We start from the raw sequence: 25,467 nt of genomic DNA, 5'->3' as shown, positions 1-25,467 counted from the left end.
AGAAAGATTTCCACCAAGGGAGTTTTGGCTTAACTCTGGATTAATAAGTTTTCATTAAGTGTAACTGACTTTTTCAGATATTCTGATTAACTGTGGTTGTGTTGGAGGGAGTTATGACCATACAGGGCAGTGCGGAATGCAATCAGTGTGTTGTGAAATTAACTCCCAACCAATAGGTTTTCTAAAGCAGCCCTCCAACTGGAAAATTCATCATATCCTTGGCTAGCCCCAGGAAGAAAGAGCAGAGAATCATGTCCCCACCACAGCAAACATTTTCTACCTGAGAATCTTCATCTTTAGGTAACTCTCAGATAAAGGCAGGTGAGAGGTATTAGATACTTTTTTTATGAAAGACCATTTGGGGGTAAGATAAGCAATTTCTTCATCCATCTTGATCTAATGAAAGATATACTGAGGAAAGCAGCTGAGACTCTATACTTTTTTTGTTTTATTTTAGTTTTTTTAAAAACTTTTGTTTATTGGGGCGCCTGGGTGGCTCAGTGGGTTAAAGCCTCTGCCTTCAGCTCAGGTCATGATCCCAGGGTCCTGGGATGGAGCCCCGCATCAGGCTCTCTGCTCAGCGGGGAGCCTGCTTCCCTTCCTCTCTCTCTGCCTACTTGTGATCTCTATCTGCTGTCTGTCAAATAAATAAATAAAATCTTTAAAAAAAATTTTGTTTATTAATTAGTTCAAAAAGACAATTACTATCATCTCTATTCCAGTTATGTGTGGCCAAGTAACAAACTGCCCCCTAATTAATGTCATCAACAGCCATTTTATCATGCTCGCAAACTCTTTGGAATTTAGACAGGGCAGTGGGAATGGGAATGCCACCCAGGCACCCCTCTTTTTTGACTTTCAATGTAATATCCTGAGTGCTTCTCCGTATCATTAAAAATTCTTTGAAGATCTTTGAATATAAAAAGTATATAATGTTTTTTAGCCCAGGTGTGTTTCTAAGTTTACTAAATGCTTCATTCGTTGTCTGTCTTTGACTTTATAACTGTCATGAAAAGCTCTAGTTAGAGTTATAATACTCAGGTCTAATTTTCTTCATCTTTGTTAAAATAGAGGTATAATTGACAGCACACTTAACAAATCATAAATTGTACAGACTGATGACTTTTTACATGTCTGTGCACATGAAACATAATGCAAATCAAGATATTGAACATTTCTATCACCTAAAATCTCCCCTGCGGTCCTTTGCCAGTTATCTCCTCCCTCCCAGAGGTGATCGCTGTTCTGACTTTTATTGTCATTGATTCGTTTTGCCTGTTGTCAAGTTTCAGCCAAGAACTCAAAGGGTATATACTAATTTGTGTCTTACTTCTTTCATTCACATATTTTGTTATGTTCACCCATGTTGTTGCATATATCTGTGGTTGTTCTTTTCTTACTACTGAGATATTTCATGTGTGAATATATCACACGCATGGGATGTATTCATTCCCCTGTGGATGCACAGTAGATCAGGGTTCCTAGGTTTGGGCTCTGACGACGAGAGTAAAAGAGTTATATTCTTGTATGTGATTGTTTCTGGACATCTTTACTCAGTTCTTTCAGGTGTATATCTAAGGGTGGAATTTCTGAGTCAAAGAGCAGGTGTATATTTAGTACTTACTACTAAATTGTTTTATAAAATGTTTAAATTAATTTATATTCTCCTAAGCAATGTATACAAGTTTCAGTCGCTCCATATCCTCAACAATACTGGGCATTTCCAGTTTGTACAATCTTAGTCATACTAATGGGTACATTCTACTATTTTACTGTGGTTTTAGTTTTCATTTTCCTGATGAATAATGCTTTCAGTACTTTTTCATATGCTTATTAGTCATTTATGATATCCTCTTCTGTGAATCGCCTGTTGAAGTATTTTGCTAAGTTTAAATTGTGAATTTTTTTGTCTTTCAAATATTATTTGCAGGAGCTTTTAATATGTTCTGGATTTAAATCCTTACCTATGACAAAGTCCTTCCATAAACAGAAGTTCTTAATTTTAATCAATTTCAACTTACTGACTTTTTAATTAGTGCTTTTTGGTCCTACTTTAAAAATCTTTATCCTAAGATCATTAACCTGGACACACATTCCTCATATTTTTTCTTTTAGACAATTTCAGCCTTAAGTCTATATCCACCTTGCATTAACTTTTACACATGGTATGAATAATGATTAAGGGTCTTTCTTTTTTTTTTTTTTAACAGAGGAGGGTTTCAAAATCATTTAATGAAAAGGCTGACTATTCATTGATTTGAAAAAGGATGTTTTGTGTAAATCAAATGACATTTACACAAATGACATTTGTGAAAATCAAATGCAAATCAAATGAAGTAGATCTATTTATGGCCTCTCTATTCTGTTCTAACAGTTCATTTGTCTATACTTGTCCCCCTATCACATTATCTTAATTACTGCAACGCATACAGATAATCCAGGAAGTGAGGGGAATTAAAGATTTGAGTTCAGTCATGTGACCAATGATTAGATCTTTCATGCCTACGTAATCAAATCCGAATAAAAACTCTGGACAATGGCGCTTGAGTGAGCTTCCCCAGTTGGCAATCTTACATTGATATATTGGGTGGGTGATGTGTCCAAAGGGCAAAGAAACTTCATGTTTGAGACCCTCCCTGACCCCACCTCACTCAATGCGCCTCTTCATTTGGCTTGTCCTGACTTGTGTCCTTTAGAAAGAAACCATCATAAAAAGTAAAGCTGTGTCATTCTGTCGAGTTATCAAACCTAGGGGGGCGAGCGGGAACCCTCAAATTTGCTAGTTGATTGGAAGAGTGCATACTCTGGGGACCTGTACCTTGCAGGAGTCTAAAGTGAGGGGAGCTTTGAGGAGAACTGAGGTGTTCATGAGGTTGGCACTGACTCTGGGTGGTCAGCATCACAACTGCAGGCACATTAATGTTTGCTGTATCTTTTCAGAAAATTAGCCCCTTTACTGTTATGCAATTCCCCTCTTATCCTTGGTAAGTTTCCTTGTTCTGACATTGGCTTTATTTGAAATTAATACAGCTCCCATAGGTATCTTTTGATTCATGTTAGCATACTCTGCATTTCTCTAGTGCTTAACTTTTCATCTGTATCTGTGGGTCACCTGCTGACGACATTTAGTTGGGTATTGTTTTCTGTGGGTGTCATTAAATCTTCTCTGAGAATCTCTGTCTTTTAGTTGCTGTATTCAGACCACTAACATGTATTTTTTTAAAGATTTTATTTATTTATTTGACAGAGAGAAAGAAAGCATGAGAGGGGAGAGAGTCAGAGGAAGAAGCAGACTCCCCACTGAGCAGGGAGCCGGATGTGGAATGCAGTCCTGGGACTCCAGGATCATGACCTGAGCTGAAGGCAGTTGCTTAACCAACTGAGCACCCAGGTACCCTAGACCACTAACATTTAAACTGATCATTGATATAGTCGGAGTAATAACTACCATATTTGTAACTCTTTTTTATTCATTGCCCTTCTTTTCTTTATTTCTCTTCTACTCTTTTTTTGTCTTCTCTGGTTTTAAGTGAGCATTTTATATGATTCCATTTTTCTCTCCTGTCTTGACATATTGATTATACTTCTTTATAATGATTTTTTTCTTAATGGTTGCCCTGTAGTTAGCAATATACATTTTCAGGGAAAACAAGTCCACTTTCAAATAACACCATACTGCTTCACAGTAGTATAAGTACCTTGAAACAGTATATTCCCAATTCTGTTCTCTTGTCCCCTTTAATATCATGGTCATTTATTTCAGTTGTCCATAAGCTATAATTGCCTAGTACACTGTTGCTATCATTTTGAAGAAAGTGTTATCTGTTAGATCAATTAAGAATTGGGAAAAATGGGCTGGGTGCCAGAGTCAGTTGAATATCCAGCTCTTGATTTTGGCTCAGGTCATGACTTCAGGGTCCTGATCTCAGGGTCATGAGATTGAGACCCAAGTCAGACTCTGCGCTCAGTGGGGAGTCTGCTTGAGATTCTCTCTCCCTCTCCCACTCCCATTTGTGCACTCTCTCTCTCTCTCTAAAATAAATAAATAAAATCTTAAAAAAAGAGAGAAGAAGAAATATTTCATTTTACAGTTATTTATTCCTTTTCTCATGCTCCTTTCTTCAGGTAGGTCTGATTTTTCTCACATAGATTATTTTCCTTCTGTCTGAAGAATTTTAACATTGCTTGCAAGGCAACATATTTCCTCAATTTTTCTCTGAGGAAGTCTTTATTTGTCCTTCACCTTTGAAGAATAATTTCACTGATAATTTCTAGGCTGATGGCTTTGTGTTTGTTTTTGTTTTTCAACAATTAAAGTATTTCACTCTAATCTTTTCTTACTTGTATGGTTTCTGGAGAGAAGTCTGATGTACTTCCTATCCTTATTCCTCTGTTGGTAAGTTGCTCTTTCTTTTCTGGCTTCTTTCAAGATTTTCTCTTGATCTTTGATTTTCTGTAGTTTAAATGTGATATACTTGGTTTAGCTTTTCCTGGTATTTAGCCTGCTTGGTGTTCTCTGAGCTTTCTGGATTTGTGGTTTGGTGTCTGCCATTAATTTGGAACGTTCTCAGCCATTATTACCATCCAAACAGCTCTGTCCTTTTCTCCCTCCTTTCTCCTAATATTCCCATTATATGCATGTTATACATTTTGCAAAAACTCCATAGTTCTTATACTTGGTTCCATAGTTTTTTTTTCACCTTGCATTTCAGTTTTTGTAGTTTTTATTGATGTGTCTCAAAATTCCCTGATTCTTTCCCTGGCTGTGTCCAATCTGCTGATAAGCCCACCAAAGACATTCTTCCTCTATTTTACAGAGTTTTTGATTCCCAGCATTTCCTTTTGCTTCTTAGAGTTTCAGTATCTCTGTTTACATTACTCATCTGTTCTTTTATGTTGCCCACTTTCCCACTAAAGCCCTTAACATATTAATCATAGTTATTTTAATTCTAAATTCTCTGCCATGTCTGTGTCTGGTTCTGATGCTTATTTTATTTCTTCTGACTATTAGGGATGGGTTTTTGTTTTTGTTTTTGCTTTTTTTTTTTTTCTTTTAGCTCACCTTATCATTTTTTGTTTTGCTGAAAACCAGACATGATGTATTGCATGAAAAGAGCTCAATTAGATAGGCCTTCAGTGTGAAGTTATATGTTTATCTGACTAAGAGCTAGGTAGTGTTTATTGTTTGCTGTAGCTGTGGTTTTAAAAACTAAAATGCCTCCTAGTGTCCTTGTTTTTGTCTCCCTTGTTGTTTTGGGTTTTCCTAGACACTTTAAATAGGGTCTGAGGCCTGCAATTCTTGTAGCTGTAATCCTCTGTTATGGTAAAAGAGCTGGATTGATGTGGTAATAAGTGTGGGGGGAGGGGAATTTTTCTATCATCCTATAATTAGATTTTAGGTTTTTAGTAAACCTGAGTTGGGTATTTTCCCTTTCCCCAGGGTGGTTAGGCTTCAGTAAAACCACAGTAGATTAGACACTGTAAGTTAGTTTCCCTTGAGGGCAGGTCTTGTTAAGGGGAAGAGTGAGCTCTGGGTGTATTTCAGAATGGTTATTTTCCCCTCCCCCTGTCAGAAGCATGAGGGGATTTTTCTTCAATCTTCACTTTCAGAACTTGGGAGAACATCTTCACTTTCAGAACTTGGGAGAACTCACAGAGACAAAACTCACAAAGGTAGGGAGTCCTCCCTCAAACTGGACCCTCTCAGAGTTTCAGACTTTCAGGCTAATCCACACCGAATCCTCAGCAACTTGCTAGTTATAGTTTAGAATATTCCTACCAATACTGGTTGCAGTGAAGGGTTTCTGGTCCATGGAAGCTATGCTTCTCTTCACTCACTCATCTGTCTGTCCAGTTTTCGGAGGAGCATTTTCCTCTGTGACCCCAATTCTCTGCTGGATCTAAGAAGAGATGTTGATTTTCAGTGGGTTCAGCTTTTATTCTTGTCACAAAGGCACAAGGGACAAATCCAAGCTCTTTACCTGTTGGACTAAAAACCAGAATTTCACTAGGTCTGTTTTTAAAACCTAAATTAACATATTGAGGCACTGTATGTCCATAGCAGCAGGAAGTAGTATGTCTTTTTGTTGGAACCTCCTGGCTGTATTGCCTAAGATACCAGTGTTTAGTCTAGTTAGTTGAGCTTTGAAATATTCCACAGAGACGAACTACAAAATCTGGCCAGTCCACTAACAAATTCGCCTTTTTATCCCTTATCACTGCAATGATGATCTTAGACTATCATCTTTGAAAAGATGTGGCTCTCCCAGCCCAATGTTGCCTCCTCCTCCCATAATGTTACCTTGTAGCTGAGACTATAGGAGATGTTTGAGGGTGATCTTAGGATCTTAGTATTATGCATGTGTATGTGTATGCTACTTTTGGACTCCTGAGGTTATAACGGTCCCACTCACACATTCAGCCAATGTCCCAAAGTGAACCCACGGTGCCAAGGTAGATCATTTAATTGTGGCATCTACAAACCTATGCTACCTTGTCTTCATGGTGAATTTCCTCCCACTTAAACTTCCTTTCCTGTAAGGAGGCTTCACTCAGATCCAATAAACTGAGACCCCATCTCAGTTTATCAGATCTTCAAAAGGGAAGTGTTTAGGTCTAGGTCCACCTGGTTCATACACTCATAATCCAGAGACTAGTCCAGAGGGAGAGGTTTGGTTAAGGCACCTGAGGATCTACAGAGGACTGCCCTGGGAGTGTAACTATGTGGCCTGCACTTGCTTAGAGCTAAAAGCATCTGGGAATTTATATCTAGCATCCTCCCCTACCTGCCCTTCACTAAGGTCCTGCCATGCCCTTCACCAGGCCCCTTGCCTCAAGTTGGAGGTGAAATGAAATTAATATTCCAGGTTTCCTCCTAGGGATCAGGGTGAAGCTACTTCATATCCTTTCTTGGTTTCCCTCATTTCCTTGTCTAGCTTCTGCCCCATCCTCACCCAGTTCCTTTGGAAGCACTTACCTAATCAACCACTTCCTCATGGCTCTCATCTCAGAGTCTGTCCCTGGGGAACTCAACTTAGGACACCACCCAAAGTGTTCAAGATGGTGAAGACCTTCTGGTCTTACATTTTCACAGCCAAAAGGGTTCTTCCCTTGATCTACTTCAAAATGATCTGCCTCTCCCAAGTGAAGAGGGTGACACCATTCAATTGTCCCCTGCTCACACAAAATAGAGGAGGTTTTCTATACCTACCCAACAAAATTCTTTGCCTTTGGTTGTTTCTAATCTTTTTACTTAATATCTTACTTGTGACTAGCCCTTAGTGGTCTTCAAAGATCAGGGCCCACAGTAGCCAAATAATTCCTCTAATTGATCACATTCAAGTTTGCTTGAATATTTACTCTGAAATCAAGAATTTCTGACTCCCCCTTTTCCTCCCCCTCTTTTTCTCTCCCAGGGACTTCATTCAGGCAAAAGGGCCACCCACATATCTCCCCACTTACCCAGTCAAAACCTATTCATGAGAAATGATTAGTGGCTAAAATGCCCAGGCTACTTCTTTTCTCTTAGTAAGGGGATGCGGAGGGAAGACTCAGAGTGTTTAAAATATATTCTTTCCATGCGCAATAAAAAGCTTTGGATGTTACTAAAGATATTTCAGGGGTCAGACAGTAAGTATGAGAAGAAATTTGGAAAATGGGGCCCTTATAAGCACTTCCTGGTGTCTGTCCCTGGTGACTGTCCATTGTTTATAGGCAATTCCTTACTTACAGAATTTTTTGGTTAATCACAGTAGCCAGAGGAGTAGCTCCCTCTGGATGGACCTCTCTCTGCCTCCATCTCTGTACCTCACCTGGTGCTGGTAAGAGCTCAGAAACAGGTCACTTTGGCTCCAGTCCAGGTACCCTGACAACCAGGGACAGTCTACACAATGTGGTAGACAGGCAGCGAGTTCAGGAGAAGAACCTTGGTTCAAATCCTGGTTTTGCACTTGCCAGCTGTGTGACCTTAAGAAAGTCACTTAACCTGCTTGTGGCTCCATTTCCCTGGATATTAAGTGAAGAAAATAATGTTGACTCCCACGAGCTGTTATAAAACAGAGGTCCTCACATACAACGGCTGACACCAAGGAAACACCAGAGGAGTATCAATCCCTCCACTCCCTCTGTAATGCAAGCTTCGGTAAATGACATTGGGTTTATTTGAGTCATTTTTCTGCTTCCCTGGTTCAGAAATTAACCCTCTAATTAATTCTCCAAATTAATGTTCCAGAACATCAAAATTAGAAGGCACTTTTCTTTCACCTTATTCAACCCATCCATTTTGCAGGGGATGAAACTGAGGCCTGCGGGGTTTGGGGGCTTTGTTTAAAAGGCTGCTGTTTCTTCTCTGTTGCTCTTCGCCCTGCACCTCATTAATTATCACCCCTTTGAAGTCTGTGTTTACAAATCCCGGCTAATGTTTAGTTGTTTGCATCTCTAGCATTATTTTGTGAGGTATTGCCACATGGGGTTATTTTAGGTCTTTGACAGTGGTCTCCCGAAAGGGCAGTGCGGTGGATTCCTCACAGCTCTCCAGAAGCACCAGGCTGGGGCATGGCCACTAGCCCGGGGACGCAGATAGACGCTTCATTTCCAAGAGAGGGCTCTTCTCTCTGGACACATTTGTCTGCTGGCAGAGAGGCATTTTTCCATGGCCACGGAGGCGAGACTCTCCCAGAGGATGGGGCAGTACCGTCGGCTTCCTGGCCTTTCATGGGTGGCTTTGCCAAGACAGCTGTGCTCTGGAGGCAGGAGGGGGCAACCTTCTTCTGTCCCTACCCCAGGGCCTGTTGGAGACCAGGGATTCAGAGGACCCCCAGAACGTCATCGCCAGCCAGTTTGCCCTTTCCCGAAGAGTCGCCCCAACAGTGCCCTTGTGAGCAGGAAAGTTACGAAAACAGCCCAGTGAGCAGGGTCGGGAGGGCCCAGCAGCTTCCAAAAGTGTCCTCACCATGTGGAATACAGTAAATTTTACCAGAGGGAACAAACAGAAGTGACTAAAACACCCCCTGGGCTTTGTCAGACTTCAGCGCCCCGCACCATACCGCTTTTTTCCCACCGGCTCTGGGACAACCTCAAGAGAAGACCTCAAATTCTGAATGTTGACAGGCAGGTCAGCAGACACATCTGATTCTGGCTGTGTGGGAGCAGGGGGCGTGGGATAAGGGGCGTGGGGAGGAGCAGAGAACCAAGTTTGTGCAAGCTCCCAAGATGATACTGAGGAACTGCCCCTGCCCCCAGGTTGCCAGATTTAACAAATGAAAACACAGGGCGCCCAGCGAAATGGGACTCTCAGACAAGCACAATGAGCGCCTTTTAGCGCTCCTCTGTCCCGTGTCATATTGGGTTCGTCCTTCTACTAGAAAAATGCGTTTGTCTGAAATTCAGATCTAACTGGGCATCATGTGTTTGGCAACTCTGCCACCCTTCCCGCCCTCAAACAGCAAAGTGACCTTTTCAAATACCATTTTTAAAAAGCATACATTCACTGTTAAAAATGCAGAGAAACATGACAAATAAAATCAAAACCAGTCATAATTTTACCACCCAGATTTGTTAACCCATGCTCACACGTTAACATTTGGGTCTATCCCACATGTACAGCTGAATGTGTGATTTATTGTCAGTCATATCCTTATAAAGTCAGATTATACCAAACATCCAAATATTCGGTTTTTATTATGCTTTTCCCCTATAACATTACATGTATAATGTGTATGTGTGTGTGTGTGTGCATATAAAACACTTTATTTTAAATATTACTCTCTCTATATATGCTTACTACTCTGTATTTCCCCATCTTTAAATATCATCCATTAGCAGATCTTTTATTGGCTGAAAAGTGCTCACTGTCATTCCCAGCCTGCGGGGGGTGAGAGGAACAGAGCTTCTCAGACCCCTCCCCCCCGTTTTGCAGATAGTAGCTAGCCGTCCAAAGCTTGATGCGCCAACACCTTGAACTGTGCCAGCCCCCTAGGAGGGATTCCAGAAATGCTTATCGATCAAGCGAATAAATAAATGAATGAAGCCCTTTTGGCCATGGGCGCACCCTTGTTCCAAACGCAACCCCCACAGTGCCACGTGTGGAACAGAAGAAGAGGGTTTAGACTTCAGCCAGCAACAGACAAGCCAGAGCTCAGCCTTGTGGCCTCTGGTGCTGAACCCTGGCAAAGTCCTGATTTTTCTTTAAATTTTATGGTCGGTGGCCACTTGCAGGTTCTGCGGGTGCAGAAATGAACAGGATAGAGACTTACATTCATATGAAATTGTATTCGTGTATACAGTGGTGGTGGGGAGACAGACAACAAAAGAGTAAATAGATAAACATAATAATTTCGTATAGTGATGAATGAGAATGAAAACTTGTAGCCACACAGCTTACTGTTCATGCTAATGCAATTAAACTATTTGGCACTCAGCATTCACATGACTGCAATGTTCTGGAAAATTCCAGCCCCAAAAAGACAAAGCTGCAAACCGTGTTACTCTGTTTGTGTTGGGAACTTGCTGAAAACCCATTTATCAGAACGGCAGATCAGGGTAGTGGCCCCCTTCCCTGAACAAGCCAACTGGGCTGCATATTCATCAAGGTCCCCTCCAAAGCCCACAGCTCGCTGTGTTAGTCCTTGACTATTATGTCATACGTTTGCACAGCTCTAATCGGGACTCCCCATTGAAAGATCCGTCTTACGCTAGACCCTCCAAATCCTATCAATATTCCACTCTTGACCTCTTCCTTCTGAGAAGCTTCTATGATTCCATCAAAGTGATAGCATCTCTTAGGGCACAAAAGCAATACATTTGGCTTGGTGCAATCAGCAGGCTCTTGCAGTAGTCTGTGTGGGAACCTGGACTCAACATGAGTGGTAGAAAGGAAAAGAAAGCAGGGTCATTCAATCCATAGTGGTGGAGGAGGGGCCGTCAGCGGTGGTTCTCTCATGGGGAGATGAGCCTCTCAAATGAGAACATTTGAGCTGAGACTTGAAGGAAGAGATGGATCTGGCCTTCCCATATCCTGGACGCAAACCGTCTAAGCACTGGGAACAATAAGAAGGAGGAAGGTTGACAGCGGAGTCACGGAGGTCAGCAGGTGGGGGATAGAAGGATGCCAGATGAGGAGGCTTATTACAGGTCCGGTGAGTGGGACCTTATGCTAGGGTGACTTTAAAAACTGGCGGGTTTAGGAGCGCCTGGATGGCTCAGTGGGTTAAAGCCTCTGCTTTCGGCTTAGGTCATGATCCCAGGGTCCTGGGATCGAGCCCCACCTTGGGCTCTCTGCTCAGCAGGGAGCCTGCTTCCTCCTCTCTCTCTCTCTCTCTCTCTCTGCCTTTGCCTCTGTGCCTACTTGTGATCTCTGTCTGTCAAATAAATAAATTAAAAAATCTTAAACAAAACAAAACAAAACAAACTGGCGGGTTTAAGCAGGAAACCTGCCTTCCTGCATCCATTCGTCTGGTCAATGAATATAACTTCAAATCCTTCCCTTGCCTGGCATTGTTGGGTACCAACCGCGCTGGAGATTTAGTGTTCTAGAGAAAAGACAGATACAAATAGCCAGGACGCAGGAAACCAATTCCCAGGCACCTGGGTGGCTCAGTCCTTAAGTATCTGCCTTCCGCTCAGGTCGCGGTCCCACGGTCCTGGGATCAAGCCCTGCATGAGGCTTCCTGCTCGGCGGCAAGCATGCTTTGCCCTCTCCCATGCCCGTGCTTTTATTTTCTCTCTTTCCGTCAAATAAATAAATAAACAAATAAATAAATAAATAAAATCTTTTAAAAAAAGAAAAAAGAAAACCAACAGTCTTACATTGGAGGAACTATGGTCAGTAAACAAGGCCTATAAACACAGAAGCAGAGGAGGGGGCCTTCCTTGGTGCAGTTCTGGCTCTCATATCCCTAGGTTTGCCTGGTGGCAGTGTCCAGGCCCCAGGGTACATGGGGACCTGCACCAAACCCAGGCCTGGGACTCCCCGGGATTTTTATCTACGTACCTCAGGACCCAGCACAGTACCTGGCCTCTAGTAGGTGCTCCACAAATGTTAGAATTGATGGTCTGCTTTTTAGGTATTTCTATTTCATCTAACTCAAAAACTGCTTCTGAAATTCGCATAGAACTACATGTATTAGTAAAACAAGAAAAAAAGGGGCGGCTGGGTGCCTCCGTTGTTAAGCGTCTGTCTTCAGCTCGGGTTAATATTCCAGGGTCCTGGGATCAAGTCCCACATCAGGCTCCCTGGTCAGCAGGGAGTCTGCTTCTCCCTCTGACCCTTCCCCACACCTCGTGCTCTCCCTCTCTCTCACTCTCTCTAAAACAAATGAATAAAACTTCTCTCAAAAAGTGAAAAAAAATGAGGCAATCAGAAGAAGAAAATGCAAAGGTAAGGGAAGCGAGATAAAATTAGGGTTAAAGGGAATGCTTAAAACCCCGTATGAGTGGTTTTGAATAGAACTACTTCCAGCAGCCAGTGAAGAGAGCGCAAAGTTCAGCTGCCAGATTCACAGAAACAAACTAAAGGACAATAACAAGAAGCCAGGGGCTCAGGAAAGGCCCAGCTCTTTCTAGCACTGAGTCAAGGAAATTTTTTCTATGAGTCTTCATAAAGAGATTCTCTGTGAGATAGTACATAACAATGCCCCTAAGACAACACAGTCCTGAGTTTCAAAGAGCTGTTTCTTGAAACACCTGCAGGGAGCGTGACGGAGGCATACCTGAACAAAATCCCATCCAGGAGCCTCAGGGAGGAATTCTGAGCTGCCAGTTAGTGGCGACAACCATGTAGGACAGCAGAGGGGCTGGGGGAGGCTGGGGAGCAATGGAAGGTGAAGCTGGCCGGGCCCCCATAGTGTCAGAGTTTGGCGCAGGCAGGCGTGTGCCTGCATCCTACACACCTCTGGAGACGAAACACTCAGAATGCAGGGGACACCGTCCCTTTACACCCTTTGTGCAGCAAGTTCTGCCCCCCCCAGACCAAAACGAGGGGGAGGGAAGCCTCCAGAGAGGAGGGATTGGTCATGAGGGGCGACTCTTCTTCAAGTGCAAGAGTAAACACCTCATATTTCAACTCTCTGAAGAAACCATCTCCTGGAAGACACTCTCCCAGAAATGTGTGTAGCTTGCGGTGGGGTCGTCCAGGGCCTGCTGGCGACTCCATGGGGGCCCCCCATTTCCTGGGCCATAAAAACGTGCCCCTGACTGACGGCAGACATATGAGGTGCTGGGTTAAGGAATCGTTTGCTCTGGCTGTGTGTTTGTGGCCCCGTCTACTGCTGCCCTGGAATTAGCGAGGGCAGACACCTCCCCGGCTGTGCTGTCAAGTGCAGCCTCCCAATCGCTCCTTCCTGGGGGAGAATGCCTGGTTTGGAAAAGAAAAAATCATGGTGAAATGAAAACAGAAATTAACATCTCTTTTTTAAATGTTGTCATTTTGGAATGATTGTAAACACAGTTTAAAGTCATTGGATTTCCTACCTAGATCTGTGTGCGCAGACATAACCAGTGCTCTGCTCTGGTGCTATCGAGGAGGGAAAAGGCTTTGTCTCTTTGTGAGTGTATCTTACCTTGCTGGATCCTGATAACGCTTGCAGATGGGAAAATGGAGGCTCGGTGAAGGTTAAATGACTTCTCCAAGGCCACACGAGATGGGTTCTAAATCTTGTCTCCTACTTCCTTGCTGTGAGCTGTTTCCATGAGATGATGTTCCTGGGGGATCAGGCTCTGTGTCTGACACTAGGAATAGGAGCCCAATAAGCACTCATTCCCCAACCTGTTCCTGCCCTCTTCTCCATTTTTCTACTGAAGAGATGCTCCCACATTGAGGGCTCCGAGGGCAGCTGCTTCCCATAGTCTTAACCTACGATTTCCACTTGGTCCATGTATCTGCTTTGCCACGAGTCCCAAGTGGAAGTGGATGAAACACAGGAGCTTCATGAAATGCCTCAGAAGCCAGCAAGGGTTGCGGAAGGTGGAACGTTGTCGAGCCTCCAGTCTACAAGGTTGGCATGAAAATCCCCTCCTGCCCCTGTGCCCCAGCCCTGTCACCGTGTCTCTCTTCTTCACACAGAGTTACGAGGGTTTTGTGAGATGCTCACATCTGAACCATCGACGCCATGGGCTGCACATTCTGGTGATGAATAGGAGGCAAGAAAGACACCCATAAATTCTCAGGCAATGAGGTCAAGAAAATAAATCCTTTGGATGACAATGAGGAGGTGGTGGAATTTATCAGTACGATTATTGCGCTAGATTTGTACTGTGTTCGCTTAGATTGGAAAGTCAACAACCGTATATAGTTTGGGATACTCTGCATGTGATCAGGCTTCTTCCATTGGGCATATAATTTAATAATTGTTTTGGGATTAGGAATACATTCTAACTTCCTATTATGTATGTATTTGTTTTAAGTGCTATTGTAGTGAGAGGGAAGGGGGAGCTGCAGGGTGCGGGTAGGGCAAAGACACTGTGCCAACAGATGCAGACCCTAAAGAGATTATGCTAGAGACATGAGCTTCTTAACGGTCCACCTGTTGAATAAACAGTCCTAGCTCAGGGAGGGTTGCCTGGTGCTACAAAGGAATATGGAAGATATATTTTAATAGTCATTTTTTAGTAACAGAAGAAGGACATGGATAACCTGTCATGGACTCAAGGTGAACAGGAAACCGATCAGCGCTCTAGGTATCAGAAATGCGACTCAGATCCTTTCACAGGATTTCAGCATCGAGGAACCATCTAGGAACCAGAACACTTTACTAATCAGATTGGGCCATTGCTTGACATTTGCCTATTTGCTGATTCTGATCCCCAAGTCCAGTTCTAGCCAGCAAATTCTCCAAATATGATTACCTCCAGTGTATGAGCTCATTTCTTTGCACTTACTCCCAAATGGTCGACATCGATTTGCGACATTAATGAAGTAAGTACCCAACTATCCTTGTTCATGAGCTATTACCTCGGTATTGATTGTAGCTTTAATTGACAATTACTTGAGTGGGCTGGGCTATAAATGGGAAAATTTATTAATTTTCCATGGTGATGCTCATTACTAAACTTAAGCGCGATTGTGTAACAAAGTACGCTCCCCACTGTAGCTAACTGAACTGGAAAATTCCACTGGCCATTTCCCAAACCTCTTTATCCTGGAAAATAAAGAATTTGGTATTGTTAAATTTGATATCAGGATTCTAGACCTCGATTCTGTGGGAAGAGAATTGGCTGTGAAAATAAATAGAATTTGGTACATTATTTTTCCTTCACTGTTGTTTCAGAGAACGTGCGGACCCACAGACTTCATTCTACCTCTTGCTGCCTACAGAGACAGTGAGCTCCATATAAAATTATATTCGTTTTCCTTTCTTCCTTTTTTTTTTTAAATTAGGAGTGGGGAAGAGGCAGGTAGGCAGAAGAGATTTTGTGGTTTTAAGAAAGAGGGGTTTCAGTTTCTAGGGGAGGTAAGTAGGGGGAAGGTAAATTGGTGAGAGACACTAATGGCAGACAAGGGTTATTTAAGCAGAACCATCTCTGTGTCATCACGAAGGAAACTTTATGCTCTGTTCTTAGGCAGAGCCATGGAATACAGAGACCTCCCCTTGAGTTTGTCAAGTCTCAAGTGCCTTCAGCTCAAAATAATCCTCATTCCAAAGTGGCATACTGGGGGGCACACGCTGGGGGGGATATCCTGATTGCCTTCAAAGGTGATTCAGAAGTGTGACTTATGATATCTGATTGAGCCAAAGCAATTGTTATAATGTGACATAAATTGATCAGAGTTGGAATTCACTTTGTTATGAGCTAATTAAGGGAGACATTCTTATAGTTTTCTGGGAGAGTGAGTAATGTAGCAGAAAGGTTTGTCCATAAGTGAGCTGCTGAATTCTCGATGTGGCTGTTCTAGAATTATAACTAGCGAATATCCACAAAAATTTCAGGAAAAATATTGGTTGGCATTCAGCAAATTCAACTTTCAATTATTTGGACAGGTGCCATTTTGATTGTTTTGTTTTGTTGACCATTAAACACTCATGAGAAGTCAGTGGTAGGAAAACTAGTTCCAAAACATCGTTCCTATTAGAAACGACGTTCTGAAACAGAAAAATTAATGAGATGAGTTTACTTTGAGTGCCGTCAACTTTGCCTTGTATGAAAGGCTATGTAGTATCGGGGAAAATGCCGTTTGCTAGGAATCAAAATTCTTACAGCTTCATACCTCTGGATCTCATTATAAAATGAAAGGTTTGGCCCATATAACCCCTAAGGGGCTTTCTATGCTCTTCAATCCCACAGTTTTGGTCTTGAAACATTGAGTCGTGTGAGGGTAAGATCATGGAAAGGGTATTGCCCTGGAAGGCCAGAACACTGCTTTGAGCTGTCCTTTCCCCAGCCAGCTGTGTGCTCTTCGAGAAGTCACGTCACCTTCCTGGGTCCCATCTTCCTCCTCTATATCATGAGGAGCTATGGGGCCGTAGCCTGAATGATTCCTCCCCTTTTTCAGTTTCTTCAGTTAACATGGTAATCAATGGCTCCAGCTATGCTTACTTCTATGTGCAAACTTGGAAAGCCTCTAGTACCCAGTTATTTAACTAACCACAAATTCTAGTGTGAAGAGTGTTTGGTAGATGTGGTTGACATCCACACTCAGGTGACTTGAAGTGAAGGAGATTATGCTTAGTCCTGTGGACAGGCCTTGTCCAACCGACTGGAAGCTCTTAAGAGCAAAACCAGTGGTTTCCTGGGGAAGCAAAAGTTCTGTCCCAAGACTGCAACTTGAACTCCTGCCTGAGTCTTGATCTTTCCAGACTGCCCTATGGACTTCAGACTTGCTAGCCCCCACAATTGTATAAGCTGATCTCTTAAAATAAATCTCTTAGTATACACACATGTAAGTACACATTTATCTCATTGGTTTTGTTTCTCTGGGGAACCCTGACTGATACAGCTCTCTGGGTGATAGATAAATTTGGGGCCATCAAAAGAAGACGTGCTAGTATTTCTTTTACTTGCTGTGGTAGGAGGGACAGAAACACAGAGCACAGACTACCTCAGTGATTATATTCAGCCCACAAACATTTTTCTTGGGCCTGCGCAATTTATTTCTTTTGAATTGGTTGACAACATTTAAACAGAAGGAGATATCACTTAAGTGTGACTTTTTCTTTCTCTTAAATAATTGGAGATCGGGCCACCTGAGGCCTGTATTTCTTCGAGGGAATAATCAGCTTGAACTAAATCCTCAAACTGGGTTACTTGTCACCCTGGGGATACGCAAAAGTTTTCCAAGGAATATCACATTTCCAGACACTCAACTTCCCGTATGTTCTCATTTCTAAGGCTGATCTGCTTGGCAACCGGCTTGCCTTCCGAGCCCTCACATTTGTCCTCTCCCTCTCAGGTCCCCTTTACAACCACCCTTCTCCCACCTCACAAACTGACTAGATGTGGGAATAATGCTGTCCAGCTATACTTTCCACAAAGCACTTGCTGCCCATGGCGACTTGAAAGATGACCCCCAAAACGTATGTCCATACTTTGAATAAAACCTCAGAATGTTACCTTATATGGAATAAAGGTCTTTGTACATTATGATTTCCTGGATTACAGTAGATCGTTCATCCAATGACAGATGTCCTCATGATAAGCTGAAAAGCAGAAAACAGCCACATAGATACAGAGGGGGAGGCCATGTCAAGACAGAGGCAGAGAGCAGAGGGATGGGTCTACAAGCCGAGAGGCACCAAGGGGTGCTGGGAGCCAGCAGGAGCTGCGAGACAGGCATGGAACAATTCTCCCCAGAGCTTCCAGAAGGACCCACCTCTGCTGACAGCTTGATTTCGGACTTCTGGCCTTCAGAACTATGAGAGAATACATTTCTTTGACTTGAAGCCACCAAGTTTGAGGTATTTGCTGGTGGCAGACCTAGAAAAAGGAATCTACTCCTCTCTGTGGCCCTTTCAGGGCTGACCTCCGCTGCAGGGGGCCATCCTGAATGCAGCCACAGCCTTCCCAGGCTGGCCCACATCTGGCGACAGGGTGTGTGGGGTACCTGTCTCCTAGACAGCTCTGACAGGCAGCATTCTCTTCAAAGCTGCCTCCTGGGGAGCCTTCACCAATCTCCTCTCATCCAGGCTTGTTTCCTCCTCCTCCTTTGCACATGTATGGATCCTGAGAAAACAACCCTCTCCCCACGTTCTGTCTCAGCATCTGCTTCCAGGGAACTCAACCTCCGATGCAAAAGAAATGCACCCCTTTGGCCCTTCTCAGGTCTTACTACGGTGCATTGCCTCAGGTGTTACCACTCTCCGGACAACCATCAGACAGTTTGAAATATCGATGTTGATGTTGCTATAACAAGAAAGTTTCTAGTCCCATTTCTCGTTTATGTAAACCAGTTTTCTCAGTTTTTGTATCTGTCAACTCCAAACACAGGAACAGGTTTGGTGCGGAACCCTGCCTTTTCCTCGGTAATATTCACCCATGCATACGTGAACTAATTGGAAGAAATAACACCCCATCTATCTCATACAGGTAGGCATTTTAAATAAAATTTTTAATTTTATGTTTAATAATGATTCATAAAAATTTACAAGTATATTTAGATTATCTTAATCAATTTTCCCAGAAGAAAAGTATTTTAACACCTAGGGCCTTACGGTAAGAGGAAATTAACTTTTAATTTGTATTTTTATTTATGTTGCAGAGAAGCATGGAAGTATGATGAACAAAACACTTTAAATCAAACATTATGGTTGAATAAAATTTTGTGGGGGAAGAGTAATTAAAATAAGAGTTCAGGGAGGAAAAGGAAGTAAAATTTGTCTTTAAAGAACTTGTTTGTGTATTCTTTGAATGGTTGTTGGTGTTTATCAAATTGGTATGGGATCTAAACTCTCTTGGAGTGATATAAATTATTTTAAAGTGTTACCCTTTACAGTACTCTACTAACTATCTTTTAAGAAATATCCATTAAGCATATGACTAAAAAATTTAGGTGTTAACCTAACAGTCTGATAAGGGGTACATAAGGGGTCCAAAAACTGGGGCCAAGTTCATGACAACCATTGATTTGCTCTGCCTGAAAGGCAGTTTGGTCTCTGACTCCTTCCTTCGCTAAAGAGCAGAGCACCTCGTTTCACAGCCTGTCTTAATCCCCAAGGGCAGTTTCTGGGAGCATCACCCCCCCTCCCTGTCCAGATTGCTGATGAACTGACGTATCTGCCAGGAAGGAAGAGGCTGAGATACAGAGGAAGGGTAGCTTTTCCTAATTCTCGCAAAAACGCTTTAAAGCTGGGGGCTACTGAGAAGAAATCTCTGATGGGCAACAGAGGCTGAATTACAAAGTCCCCCAAAGAAATGTAAGACAAGCTTCTCCTTCCAGGCTCTCTGCCCAAACCCCTCACCCCTGAGCTTCCTTTTTTTCCCTTCTCTACATAGATTCCATTCCAGGCAGAGGCGAATAAGACATCTGAGGAAAATGGATTCACTTGGCACCACTGCTAAGAACCACAACTATAATAATGACTGCCATTTATTGGTGGTTACCATGTGTCAGGTGGAAAAATGAATGACCTTAATAGCTGACATCGGATTCACTGCAGGAAGGGAACTGCCTTTTGAGAATCTCTTCAACAACACTTTTAGGAACTGATTACAAAAGCCATCCAGAGGATGCACAGGACAGCAAGAAAATTTGGGGGAAAATGTTATAACAAATAAGAGTAGCCAACAACTATATAAATGCTAATTATATGCAAGACACTGCTCAACATATTTTACATGTAGGAATTCATGAAATCCAAGGCACCTGAACAGCTCAGTCAGTTAAGTGCCTCTTGATCTTGACCCAGGTCATGATCTCAGAGTTGTGAGATCGAGACCCAGGGCTCTGCACTGAGCATGGAGCCTGCTTAAAATTCTCTCTTGTCCCTTTCCTGAGTCCCTCCATGCCCCACCCACCTCACGCATAAGTGTGCATGCTCTCTAAAAAAAAAAAAAAATTAAAAAAAAATAATAAATAAATCATGGAATCCTCATAATCATCATGTTATTATTCTCATTTCTAAAATGAGGAAACTGAGGAATGGAGATTAAGCAGCTTGTCTCAGTATTAGTTAGTAACAAAGTGTCCAACTGGCTCTAGAGTTTGTGCTCTTGTTTTTATACTGCATTTATGCTCTTAATCATTGTACTATGCTATATCAGGACTTTTTTGAATAAAACAATAGTAATTAAGCCAATAAGGTCCCATTTCATCATAGAAAAAGGAAATAGAATAAAGATCAGGAACAGACCCACATATAGAAAATTAACATATGATACTTAGGTATTTTGAATCAGTAGCAAAAATAAAAATAAATTTCCAGTTCACACCTAAATCAAATTATATTTCAGATGGATCAAATGTGTCAAATGTATAGAAATGTAAATATATCACAAAATGCAAGTTCTAGGAGAAAATATTGGAATTTTTTATAATGTTGGCATTTCCTTCTAGGCATATGAAGCACAGTATCTATTTTTAAAAAGATTTGTACTTTTAGCTAAATATACAGTAAAAACTTCTATATGGAAAACAACACACTATAATCTAAGTGGAAAGAAAAACTATACTCTGAGAAAATATTGCAAATATATGATAAACAAAGAGACAGAAACCATAATATATAAAGAGCTTCTATAAACCAACAAGGGAAAGAAACCCAAACTACACATAAGGATGGAGAAAGAAAAAAAATTCAAATGCAAATTCACAAAAAAATAAATGCAAATAGCTAGTAAACCTGTAAATAGATGCACAATCATATCAAAAGCAAATTTTAAAAAAAGGGATATCATTTTTAAAGAAAAATATTAGCAAATATTAAAATGTCTGAAAATATGGCAGATGGAAAACTCTAAGATCCTGTTGGCATACTGGCAATACGGTAAATGGCAAGCTTTTCAGAGAGAATATTGGCAGCAGCTATTTCAATAGGAAGTGCATATTCCCTTTGTTCTAGTAATTAAAGGGGATAATTATCAGGTTTCCAATGTTCAAGTGCATAGAACGAATCCACGTTTCCCTCCTGGGTCAAGTTTCTGCACCTCAGCCTGGTTTGCGAGGCCTTCCAAGGTCTGGGTCCATCTACACACTCAATGCCACTCCCGCACACCAACCGGCCACCCCCAAGCCTGACAGATACCAAATAACACCACCTCCCCTATGTCTTTGCTTATGGGGCTCTATCTCCAAGGCCCCTCCCTTTTGGCTTCCACCTGTCCCCACCCGTTTGAAGGCCAAGCCTGAGCTCCATCTCCTTCATGGAATCAGGTCCTTAACACAGCCTCTGACACCCACTAAGGGCTCAATAAGTGCAAGCTTTTGTTACTTTAATATTATAAATCCTTTGACATCTACTCTCTTAGATGACACCTTAACTCTTTGGGGTATATTTTCTTTACAGCGAGGTTGGAATTTTCTGGAAGACCAGAAATACTTTGGGCTTCCCATGTAAAGGCAGTATAGTTTACAGGGGTTTAGTAGAAGACGGACCTGGGTGTGACCTTGATTTGCCATTTTCTGCCCAGGTTTCAAATTATTCCACCTGTATGCACCAGCCAATAATACATTTTAAATTGATTGTTACTATAATGATTATGGTGGCTTACCATAATCTGCATCATATTTGCCCCACCCCATCAAGGCCACAATTGAATCAAACCTATGGAAAACAGTCAGGAAGCTCTCCTTGTAAGTTGCTTAGTTAGAGGTCCAAATTGTCGTGTGTTCTATCAAATACTTTCTAAGTGACACTTTGTGCGTGTGCATGTGTGTATGTGCATTCATTCATTCATTCATTCAATTATCTAAGAAGAACTCCTCTGAGTTCGCTTGTAAGCGAGCAAGTAATTATTCTTGGTTTAGAGCTAGCCAAGAATCAATCTTGACCTGGTTGCTAGGAAACACTGTCTTTGGAGCAGAAGTTAAGAATCAATTTCCCCATGCTTTAAAGAACTTATATTTAAGTAAATGACTTTCTCAGAAATATTGATTCATTCCAAAAGCATTTAAATAATAGAGAAAACAAGAGGATTTTTATGTGAAAGCTGCATCTTGACAGCAAAGTAGACATGTGCTTAAGAAAACGTATTTACACATATAATCCACATCTTAGTTCAGAGAGAAAATAGACTTTAATGTAGTAATAGGACTATTTATGCAATGAACTCTCATGGGCTGTTGCATAAATAATGATTCCTGAACTATATGAATGTTTTTATGTGAAAAGTGCCTTTGTGAACTTTCATAAAAATTTGGTTTTGTGATTACATCAAAGGCTGAATTCCTATTAACAAATGAAGCTTTGTGAAGACATGAAGACATTTTCTAATAGAAACATCGTAATTAGAAGCACATTTTCTTAATAGCCATGTTTAGAAGATGCTTGCGCCTCCTCATGGCCTCGATGTCTTGCAAGGATTCTCTTGGTCAGCAACTGGCTTCACCAGCAATTCTCGGACCTCAGTGAGCCCTGCTCCAGGGAGGGCTGCCAGCCAGCCTGTGAAATATTTCTGCAAGAACTTTTGGCTGCCTTAACTGCCTAAAGCAAATGTTTGTTTGCTGCAGTACGTGAATCAAATGCTTTTGTGTGAAAACACTTGCTAGAGAAACAAATGTTTGTTTTGGTAATCGACATTTGGACTGTTGGAACATTACCACTTAAGATATTGGTTTGAGAAATATACATTTAATTTGGAAAGCACCAGTGAGGATCAAGCATGTGACACAAATCCAGGCTGTAAGGAAATGAGGTTGAAATTGGACCCCAATATTTCACTTCCCCTTGTCAGATCTGACTAAGAAAATGGCGCCTTGTTTGACATGTTGCTGTGTAATGTTACTGAGCAACAGCATAAAGGAAAAAAGTGATTTACTTCCTTTCAGAAGTGTATGACTTATAAATTATCAAAGATAGCAGCAAGAGTGTATTTATCTAGTATTAATATTTAAATGCCATCTTTCTGTTGAATGTACCACATGCTCTATATTAATCTTTTAGATTAGACTTAGTACAAAGTGATGTTTCCTAAATGGAAGATTTCTCCTTACAGTTCACTTTTGATTATCCATGCTAACTGGCAGCAGGAAAGGTACAGATACTCCAAAACAGCAGGTGATACAGAAATAAGCTTTGGCTTCAGAGAGCATTAAATTTTTTAGTAGCAGAAAGAAACTAATTACATTTTAAGGGAGAGACATGTTCAGAAGGCAGTTTAATGGCAAGAGGGTAGTTTTGACTTTAAATATATTTGGTCACAGAAAATCCATAAATAGAAAGTCAAATGATAGGATACGGAGCTCTAGTCTAAATACTAGAGTAAAAAAAATTTTAATTAAATATTTAATTTACTTCCCATACATTTTAAAGCGTATTTTTAGTTCTGACAAATGCCAGGATTATGTGTAAATGTATTTTATTTTTTTCCCACTATGTTTGAGTTTTTCTCTTTCGTTAAAGGAAACTACAGGACCCAGGTCCATCTGAAAATTTATGAGCTGAAACCTATAATCAAATCACTATGTACTTAATAATAAAATAAAATTATAGTCCACATTCTTTGCTGCTGGCCTTAGTCCTATTTGATCTTTAGCTGAAAAAATATATATATATTTTTAAATGAAAAAGGAAACTAGTATCAGTTCAGAATAGCCAAATAGAAGGATTATTCACTAGAACATTGAGAGACATGACTTTGTATCCTGAATCCAACCATTGCTGTTTCCATTTGTAAATTTCATTCTACCATTGAGAAAGATAAGTGATATAATTCATGTATATTTTAAGTACTTTGAGCTCCCCAGAACTTAATAATTCAAAGTATTACAGTAAATTCCCATTTATTCTGAATCCAAACTACCAGAAAGCTGAAATAATGAGAATTTTTTGTGTGCAATTTATAAAATGGTAATATCCCTGGAGCATTAAAAGATTCTAAATTCTTCTGAACAGTCATAGAATGATTAAATTTTGTTCAGCATAATTTTGTGGTAAGATGTTTGATAGAGTTCTAATTCTTTGAAGATAGTAATTAATCCATGTGTAGCCTATGGTAATTCCTCTTCTTAACTTCAATATAGAAATAGTATCGTTGCATTTCCGGGAAACCTTGGCTTTTTATTTCTAGTCTACTCATGTTCAAAAATGTAGAGCACATCATAAACTTTGCAAAGTTTGATAACAGATCACATATGTCCTACTTTATTAGCTATAAATGATTCATGTGATTTCAAGTTAAGAAACACCCACCCACTCAAGCTAGCCACAGGAAAAGATATTCTTTATTTACTCTGACATTGGCTCTTCTATAGAACCCATGCCTGTGCTCAGGCACAAATGAACCAAGGGCAGGAGGTTTGTGGGAAAACCCTGGGAATGTATATTTTCTCTCTGCCTCCCATCTCTATTCTCTTTATCTGTTTCATTCTCTTCTTGGTCTGCAAACCAGTACCTCCCTCCACTAGATGGAAAGTTGGGCCCAATGCGGTAACAGACATGTATTACAGGATCAGGCGTTAGAAAGACAGCAGCACTTTTTAGGCCCCACTTGAACATAAGAGAATAAGATGGGTATCTACTCAGTACTCCACTTCTCAACCTTTCTCTCCCCCAGTACACTGATGGGGAGCAGGGGAGGGATCACAGCCTTGGTAAATGATCAAACCCCATGGACAGAGGAAAGGGCAGTCATCAGAGAGGCAGGCTCAATGTGAGCTGGGAGATATCACTAACAATCTCATCTGAAGAATTTTAAGTATCGAGAAACTGTCACATTCATGGTGACAGATACAAGTTTTCTAAAATTCTAATTTTCACTTGAAAGCTTAAATTTTAGCATTGGCAAAAGGTACTGTCAATTGCATGACTGTGGTGACAAGCTGACTTCATTCATTTTTGAGAAAATGTCTGCCAAATAACCAAGTCTAAATAACCATAATTTGTCTGTCAGTTATTCTTTTAAGTAAAAATGTTCCATTAAAAAAAGAGAGAGAGGCTAGTTGGGCTCACAACTCAAGCAACTACACTCCTGAAGATAACCATCATACTTTGATATACAGTGCTCTATACATACTTCTTATTTCATCAGACAGAATATTTAAAAATACATGTAATCAAGGGCCAATATTTTTTTTTAAAGATTTTATTTACTTATTTGACAGACAGAGATCACAAGTAGGCAGAGGCAGGCAGAGAGAGAGGAGGAAGCAGGTTCCCTGCTGAGCAGACAGCCCGATGTGGGGCTCAATCCCAGGACACTGAGACCATGACCTGAGCGGAAGGCAGAGGCTTTAACCCACTGAACCACCCAGGCACCCCGAGGGCCAATATTTAATGCAAGGAATAATTTTTAACTGATCCATCAAGGGCATTACACAAAATTGTCTTCTTTTTCCCTCCATATGGCAGTTAAAATTCTAATGACTTCTAGCTGGTGTTCCTG

At 41.3% G+C, this 25,467-nt stretch overlaps 1 long non-coding RNA gene across 1 annotated transcript; it reads right to left on the bottom strand.

Moving 5' to 3' along the window:
* Window positions 1-5,454: 5,454 nt before the first annotated feature.
* LOC106007149 lies at window positions 5,455-25,178 on the bottom strand. The gene is made up of 2 exons (XR_001181714.2): window positions 12,708-25,178; window positions 5,455-11,036 (listed from the first exon to the last, which is right to left on the bottom strand). It is a non-coding gene; the product is annotated as an uncharacterized LOC106007149 (long non-coding RNA).
* Window positions 25,179-25,467: the final 289 nt, after the last annotated feature.

Source organism: Mustela putorius, unplaced genomic scaffold, assembly GCF_011764305.1.
Source record: "Mustela putorius furo isolate JIRA1106 unplaced genomic scaffold, ASM1176430v1.1 tig00003949_pilon_pilon_pilon, whole genome shotgun sequence".
Taxonomy (NCBI): domain Eukaryota; kingdom Metazoa; phylum Chordata; class Mammalia; order Carnivora; family Mustelidae; genus Mustela; species Mustela putorius.
The sequence above is the reverse complement of the archived record's forward strand: the minus strand, read 5'-3'. Positions and strand labels throughout refer to the sequence as shown.